Below are 7493 nucleotides of genomic sequence, written 5' to 3'. Positions count from 1 at the left end.
GTCACTTAACCCCAACTGCCTAGCCATGACTGATCTTCTGCTTTCAAAGCAATACCTAGCATCAATTCCAAAAATAAAGATCAGGGTATTTGTTTGTTTGTTTGTTTTTAACCTTCATCTTTTGCCTTAGCATCAATGTTGTGTATCAGTTCCAAGGTAGAGCACCAGTAAGGCCTAGACAATAGGGGTTAAGTGACTGGCCCAGGGTCACACAGCTAGGAAGTACCTGAGGCCAGATTTGAACCTCCCATCTCTAGGCCTGGCTCTCAATCCACTGAGTCACCCAACTGCCCCCCTCCCTTCCTTAAAAAAAAACTCTACCTTTCATCTTAGAACTGATAACTCTGGAACAGTCTCTCACCCACTTCCACGTCTTGGTGTCCCCAGGGTGACTGAGAGGAGCTGAGCTTTCTGAGGCTGGAAGCACCTACCATGTCTGTGTCCCCCACACCTGAGCAGTGGGAATCTGTTCTTGACATCACAGTGCAGACAAGTACAAATTCAAGGTTAGATCCTGTGAATGAGGCACCTGGAGAATTTGCCTCCCATCACAGAAGCTACTGGATGTACATCCTCTCTCTGGTCATTGCCCTGGTGGGGCTGGTGGGGAATAGCATCGTCCTGTGGCTCTTGGGCTTCCGCATCCAGAGGAGCCCCTTCTCTGTCTACATCCTCAACCTGGCCGCAGCTGACGCCCTCTTCCTTGGTAGCTACTTTGGGTTCTGTGTGGGTGAAATTGTTGCACATTTATACACTTCTGGCCTGCGAATACTATGAATCTGCATCCTATACATGTCCCACTGTGTGGGCCTGAGCTTGCTGGCTTCAATCAGCACCGAGCGCTGTCTCTCGGTGCTCTTCCCCATCTGGTACAGATGTCACCGGCCCAAGCACACGTCTGTGGCTGCGTGCACTGTCCTATGGGCTCTGCCTGGCCTGTTCTGGGGAGCTCTTGTGGCTCTTTGTTTCCTTGCAAATTTCTTTTTTTTCAGCCCCACTCTGGCGTTCCTAGAGTTTGGGTGGTTCTCCCTCCTCACCTGTGTGCTGTGCGTGTCCAGCCTAACCCTGGTGCTGAGGGTCCAGTGCAGCTCCCAGCACAGGCGGTCCCCCAAGCTCTACTTCCTGATTCTGCTAACTGTCTTTGTGTTCCTGCTCTTCGGCCTGCCCTTGGGGATTGTTGAAGCAATTAGATTGTTCAGAGGCTTCACTTCAATTCTTTTATCTTCCCAAAGCTCCTGAGCTGTGTGAACAGCAGCGCAAACCCTTTCATTTACTTCTTCCTGGGCAGCCAATGGCATAAAAGAGGGGAGACCCTCAGGGTGGTCCTCCAGAGGGCCCTGGGGGAGGACAAAGAGGAGGAGGTTGGGTCCAGGGACACTTCCCACCCCAACACTCTGGATAAATTATCCTGAGGACAAGAACAAGATGCTCACACAGGGGAGCCCATGAAATAACCCCTCCTTCCCCCACCCCTGCATACCTCAATTTTCAAGAAGAGGCAATATCCCTCCCCTTCGCTTATGGTGTTTCTTGGGGTTTGAACTCTATTGAACTCTAAAGAACGAGCATTTATTAACTAACTACCTACTATATGCCAGGCACTTTGCTAAAGGCTTTACAAATATCTCATTTAATCCTCACCATATCCCTGGGAGGTAGGTACTCTCATAATCCCCACTTTATGGTTCAGAAAATTGAGTCAGACCTGGGTTTCAGAGATTTGCACATGGTCTCAAAGCTGGTATCTGAATGTGGATTTGAACTCAGGTCTTCCTAACTTCAGGACCAATGCTCCCTGCATTCAGGAACTCCTACTGGCTGGAGGGTCCAGGATTTACTGGGAGAAGGAGATCCAGGAATCTGGTGTCACAAATCTACAGGAGAGCTATTCCAACAAATGCCACTGACCCTGTCTGAGAAAGGAGAGAAAGAGGAAAATCATCCTCTAAGGCCCCATGTCTCCCTGCCCTGCCCTTGTCAGTCTCTGTGAAGGAGAGCATAGAGTCAGAGATCAGACTCCTCGAGGTTCCATGGGTCATGCTCCCCCACTTTGTCTTCTCTCAGGTCTTATCCACAACATTCCTCAAGCCTCCTTCTCTCCTCCTGCCTTAAACAGAGGAGATTCTGGCTCAGATATGAGCTCCTCTCCTTCCCCTGTTCTTGCTCAATTCCCTTCTCCCTTCCCACTTTCATCATAGAAACTGAGCTAAATATTTCCCTGCCTCTCCAGGTCAAGGTTGGGCTCAGGACCCTCTCTCGTTCTCTGTTCTTCTAGGTCTTCATTTCTCTGAGTCTGTTTTTCTTTGTCTCTGACTGCCTCTATTCCAATCTTTCACTCTGCATGACTCAGTTCCTCATGAGGTCCCTATATGGGGGAAGGTATTGTAGGGGTGTCATATGACAGAGGGAATCTTATTGAGGCCCAAACAAGGGAAAAGATGACCCATCTCACACATATATTCTCAACACCTCTATATAAACACAGCACATAAAGTTACACATGAACATATGGTACAAGATAATATGTATGAGCACACAGACACCCATATGTGCACTGAATCATGATCTCTTCTGGTACACCAGACAGTAACATCCAGTTCACAATGGAATCCTCCAGTGACAATGACCTCACTCTCTTCTCTGGGCTTTCAGGGCCCATATTCACCTCATGGAGTCAGGGCAGCCTCAGCTTCTTTCAGTATTCCTTATGTCCTGGCATGTCATGAGCATTACATAAAAGAAGTCTAATTAAGCAGCCTCTCATTTGCATTAGCTTAAGAATCCCTTTCATTAGATACCTTGCAACTATGTGAACTATAGTAAGAACATGGACTGAGACACAAGTCTGTGTATGCAATGAGATGAAGAAGGTAGTCCCAGTCTATGAGCTGATCAATAATCATGTGTGTTACTGCATTATTCCAAAGTGTGAGATTGTGCATTATAATATTCTTTATATAAATTGATTCATAGAAGAAGGTCTCAGAGACCAAGAAGATCTAAAAAGGTCTCAGAGACCAGAAAGGTCCCAAAAGGTACTGAGGGCATTGAGGATTTCTCAGAAATGAGGTTTGGAGCTGTCCTATGAGAACAGATATGTCTATTGCAAATATTAGTAATATGGAAATAGGTTTTGAACAATGATACATGTAAAACCCAGTGGAATTGCTTGCCAGCTTAAGAAGGAGGGGAATGAAAGAACATGAATCATGTAACCATAGGAAAATATTCTAAATTGAATTTTTTTTAAAGAACAGATATGAAACTATAAAAGAGCATGTAATTTGCAACATGGGATCTCATCTCCTACTGGAGGCATCTGTAGACCTCTGACTCCTTTGCCTTGCCCAACAAATAAAGTCAGACTTGGCTCAATGAGTGCTTTCCTCCATCTTTTTCTTTCAGCTTCCAGAGTCTCTGAGGCAGGGAGTGCAATGGAGTATTCCTGGCTCCCAACTTTCCTCAGTCATGACTGCAAAACACTACTATTGATTTTCTGTTTCCTTGGCTCCTCCCATAGAAGATGATGTGATCATGAGTGGGTGGGCAATGGGGGTCGAGTGACTTGCCCAGGGTCACACAGCTGGGAAGTGGCTGAGGCCAAGGAATTCTTTACCAAGACTCCCCAGCTGTGTGACCCTGGGCAGATTAAATTTGTAAGAGTGCTTAGCTCAGTGCCTGGCACAGAGTGGGCACTATCTAATGTGTATTTCCTTCGTTTTTCCATCCCCTTCTCTAGAGTAGCAGCAGGATCCCAAGCCAGCATTCAGTAGATCATTGTTCAGAAAGAATACATGCCATAAGATATCCCAGGTATTGACTTGACAAGGTCTTCTAGGAAATCAGAAATCTATACTCACTTTGTGATCATATGAGGTCATGTTCATAACCCAGAAGGGGCTAAAGCTAATACCAAGACAGGAGTCAGATAAATTAATGGATAAAGAAATGTGACTGAGTGCAGCCTCCCTGTTTGCTGATGAATTATTATCATTTTTCTTTAGCTCTGCTTATTTCATCCTGCTTTAGTTCATCTATGACTTCCCAAATTTCACTGAAACTATCCCTTTTCTTATTTGTATGTCAATATTTTTTCTCTTTTTTTGTTTGTTTGTTTTGTTTGTTTCTTTGAGAAAAGCTGCCATCAATATTTTCTGCCCATATTGGTTCTTTTTCTCCTTCTTTGATCTTTTGGTGGAATAGTCCTAGAAGTAGCCTTGGTTTCTAGAATAGCTTCATCCACCAAGATAAAATAGGGTGAGAGCTGCAAGGTGCATCAGTGTGTTGAGAGCCAAGCCTAGAGACAGGAGATCTTGCATTCAAATATGGCCTCAGTTACTTCCTAGTTATGTGACCCTGGGCAAGTTTTACCCCATTGCCTAATCCTTATTTCTCTTTTGCCTTGGAACCAATACACAGTATTGATTCTAAAATGAAAAGCAAGGGTTTAAAAAAAAGGGAATGGAGTGAGTACTCTCCAACAATCCCAAGAGTCTTTTTGGATAATGACACTGTACATGAACTGACAGGTTCTAGACTCTTCATAAAACTTAGCCTAATTTCAGGTTCCCTCAAGATCTCCAGAACAGAAAATAGTGGCATATCTAGATCAGTTTCCCCACATGAACCCCATTTCTTCTCAATAAATCTGGGCCAACAGCCATGGAAGACTTTGTTTAGTCACCCCTTTTCACTCCTAGATAACATGGTCAATGTCAGCGGGTCTAGATTCTCCAAACAGTACCCAAAGAGATGGGGAATACTGAGTCCTACTCCCCTCAATAATCCCTTGAAAAATGTCTTATTACTCCTGACATCCCCCAAATGATGAAAGGAATAATTTCAGAGAAATTTGCCGACTTGTATAAACTGATTCAAAGTGAAGAGAACAAAACAAAGAAAAAATTATACAATAACAAAAACACTTAAAGACAATTTAAAAGACTTAAGAACTAAAAGCAATTCAAATAGGCAAAACTTTGGAGGATCAATGGTGGCAAAGATTGTCTACCTCCTAATAGAGAGATAATGAACTCAAAAAAGATATTTTAATTTTTGTTTGCTAGAGTAAATCTGTTACAAGATTTGTTTTTATGTTTTTCTTTTTTTCACAGTGGTATCCAGGGGAGCCATAAAAGAGGTAGGGGACACTTTATTCACTGATTTTTTAATTTAATAAGAGAACTATTAAGTGTTTCCTGTGTTGATGTGGTATCTAGAAACCCCCAAACTTATAGCCTAGTAAGATCTGATGAACCAACTTACAAGTTAATCCTAAAACTTGGAGTTCATCAGATCTTACTAAGCTATAAGTTTGGGGGTTTCTAGATTCCACATCAACACCTTTAATGGAGCCCCTTTTAGTTATTACTTATATTGTAGGGAGTGGAAGTGTATCTAGAAAAAAAGTATAAAAACAATAGATAACAAGAACATTTAATAAAATGAAAGAAATTATGACCAAATGCCCAACAACATAAAAAAAAAGAATCCCTCTGATTTTCCGAAATGAACTTTCGCTCATTCTGATAAAAGAAGGGAAGGTTTATCTTGGACAGTTCACTCAGATCTCAAGTGGATCTTCTCTATGAGAACAGGGTCTGTCCAGGTAGTACTACAGAACCTCAGAGAGCTGTGACTTAAGTGCTTCATGTCCCTGTGCTCCAGATGTGAACTGAATAGCCTCAATTCTTCATCTTTTTTTTTAAATTTCCTTAATGCCTCTAGTTATAGAGGTGGAATTGTCCCAGAATCTATTCCTTTTTTCATGATTTTAGGGATGTGAGTTCACTGATTGAATTATATTGCTTCTACCTGATGTATTTATATTCATGATCTCATGGAGGCAAGGATATGAACACACCAACACAGACACACACACACACACACACACACACACATACCACCAGCAGCAGCAATAAGAATAACATATAATGCAACAGGAAAATAACTAGGAATCACAATTTTCCAAGAGCACTTTATGGGATGAGGGTAAGATGAATCACATAGGAGAAGGATTAAAAAACAAAGAATATGTGTCACAATGAGGTTTAGGAAACTCGGGGAGGCTGGCTCCCCCAGTTCCAGGGACTTGAGGTGCTGTGATAGCATCAGCATGTTAAGAGAAATGAGAGACAGTTTGAATTTCAGCCAGGCATGCATCATGAATACTGCTCTGCTCTGCCTTGAGTAAGGCTTAATTTATAATCTTTGAGATCTCACATAATGTTGGCATGGAAATCCATTCTCATCATGCTTTTTTCTTAGGGACAATGTTATTAAATCACACTTTAACTTTGTTGCTAACAACTTTTCACTCCTCAGCAACCCTCAACATCCCTCAAAGGTATATTTGCTTGCCTCCTTGGCTATGAAATGCAGAACACAGTTCAGGGAGGTACTGGTCTTTGAAAACAATTTCTCCATATTTCATTCATTGTTCTTTTATGTTAATGTACTATACCAAATCAGGGATCAGGGCAGGGAAAACTTGGACTGTTTTTGCAAGCACCTGTGTATGGGAGATTTAAGTTAGGGTTTTTAAATCTTTAACATTAACTCACTATTTGCTGGTTTATTGTGAAGTGACGTCTAGGGGAATTTCTGCATTACTGGATGTAAAGGTGGGAATTTCCTAGGAGTTTGTAAGGGGCCTGTAAGGGCTCTAATAATAACCTATAATGTTTCTCTATATGTTCCTGGGGCTAAATAGAGATATTGAACATAATAATTCCTATAATGAGGAGTGTTAATAACAGAAAAGTCACATGAGGAAACTGAGTGGGAAATCCATACTCCCTTGAATTGCTTTGCAAATTTTCGGAGTTCGTGCGTGACTTTGTCATCCATTATGAACTTGATGGTCCTCAGCAGGAAACTAAGGGAACATCAAAAATATAAGAGTCATGCTTCCTGCCATCAGCTAGGTACTCAATAGGGTCTTGCTTTAGCCAATCCAAGCTTCCCTTCCAAGTTAGGATCTCAAATAAATGAGAGACTTCGGGGATAAAGCCTGAACATTAATGAGTTAGACCTGGAGTTGTAAAAGATCTGGTCTGTAGCCTTTGGATGTCATCCAGTGTAGCCATCTTGGGTGGAAATGGGCAGATCACAGGTATTAAAGGAAGAGGAGCATGAGCAATGTCATGGAGAGATGATGAAATAATTCCCCTGAAGGGACAATTTTCAATAATTCTGAGCTCCATTTGGATAGTTTTACTATATCAGAAAACACAAGGACATTTTTAAGTTCTTGATACTACTTGCTCTAGCCAAAATTTGCATTCAGAGATTCTTACAGACTGTAAGAAATAAAATTATGAGACTGGCCTCGAATTTTTAGTTTAATAGAATCCCTTGGATAAATAAAAGTTGAGAAATAGGTAGAAAGATAAGAGTAAAATAGTCTAATCCTGCTCCCATGTGTGTGCTCTCAGCCTGACCTCCAGCAGCAACTTTCTTGGTCTATCAGTACTTCCTCCCATCCTGGCTCC

General features: G+C 42.1%; 1 pseudogene; it reads left to right on the top strand.

The window, feature by feature from the left end:
- The first annotated feature begins 432 nt into the window (after nucleotides 1–432).
- LOC123232377 lies at nucleotides 433–1412 on the top strand (annotated as a pseudogene).
- The last annotated feature ends 6081 nt before the right edge of the window (nucleotides 1413–7493 follow it).

The sequence above is a fragment of the Gracilinanus agilis genome, chromosome 1, assembly GCF_016433145.1.
Source record: "Gracilinanus agilis isolate LMUSP501 chromosome 1, AgileGrace, whole genome shotgun sequence".
NCBI lineage: Eukaryota > Metazoa > Chordata > Mammalia > Didelphimorphia > Didelphidae > Gracilinanus > Gracilinanus agilis.
The sequence above is the reverse complement of the archived record's forward strand: the minus strand, read 5'-3'. Positions and strand labels throughout refer to the sequence as shown.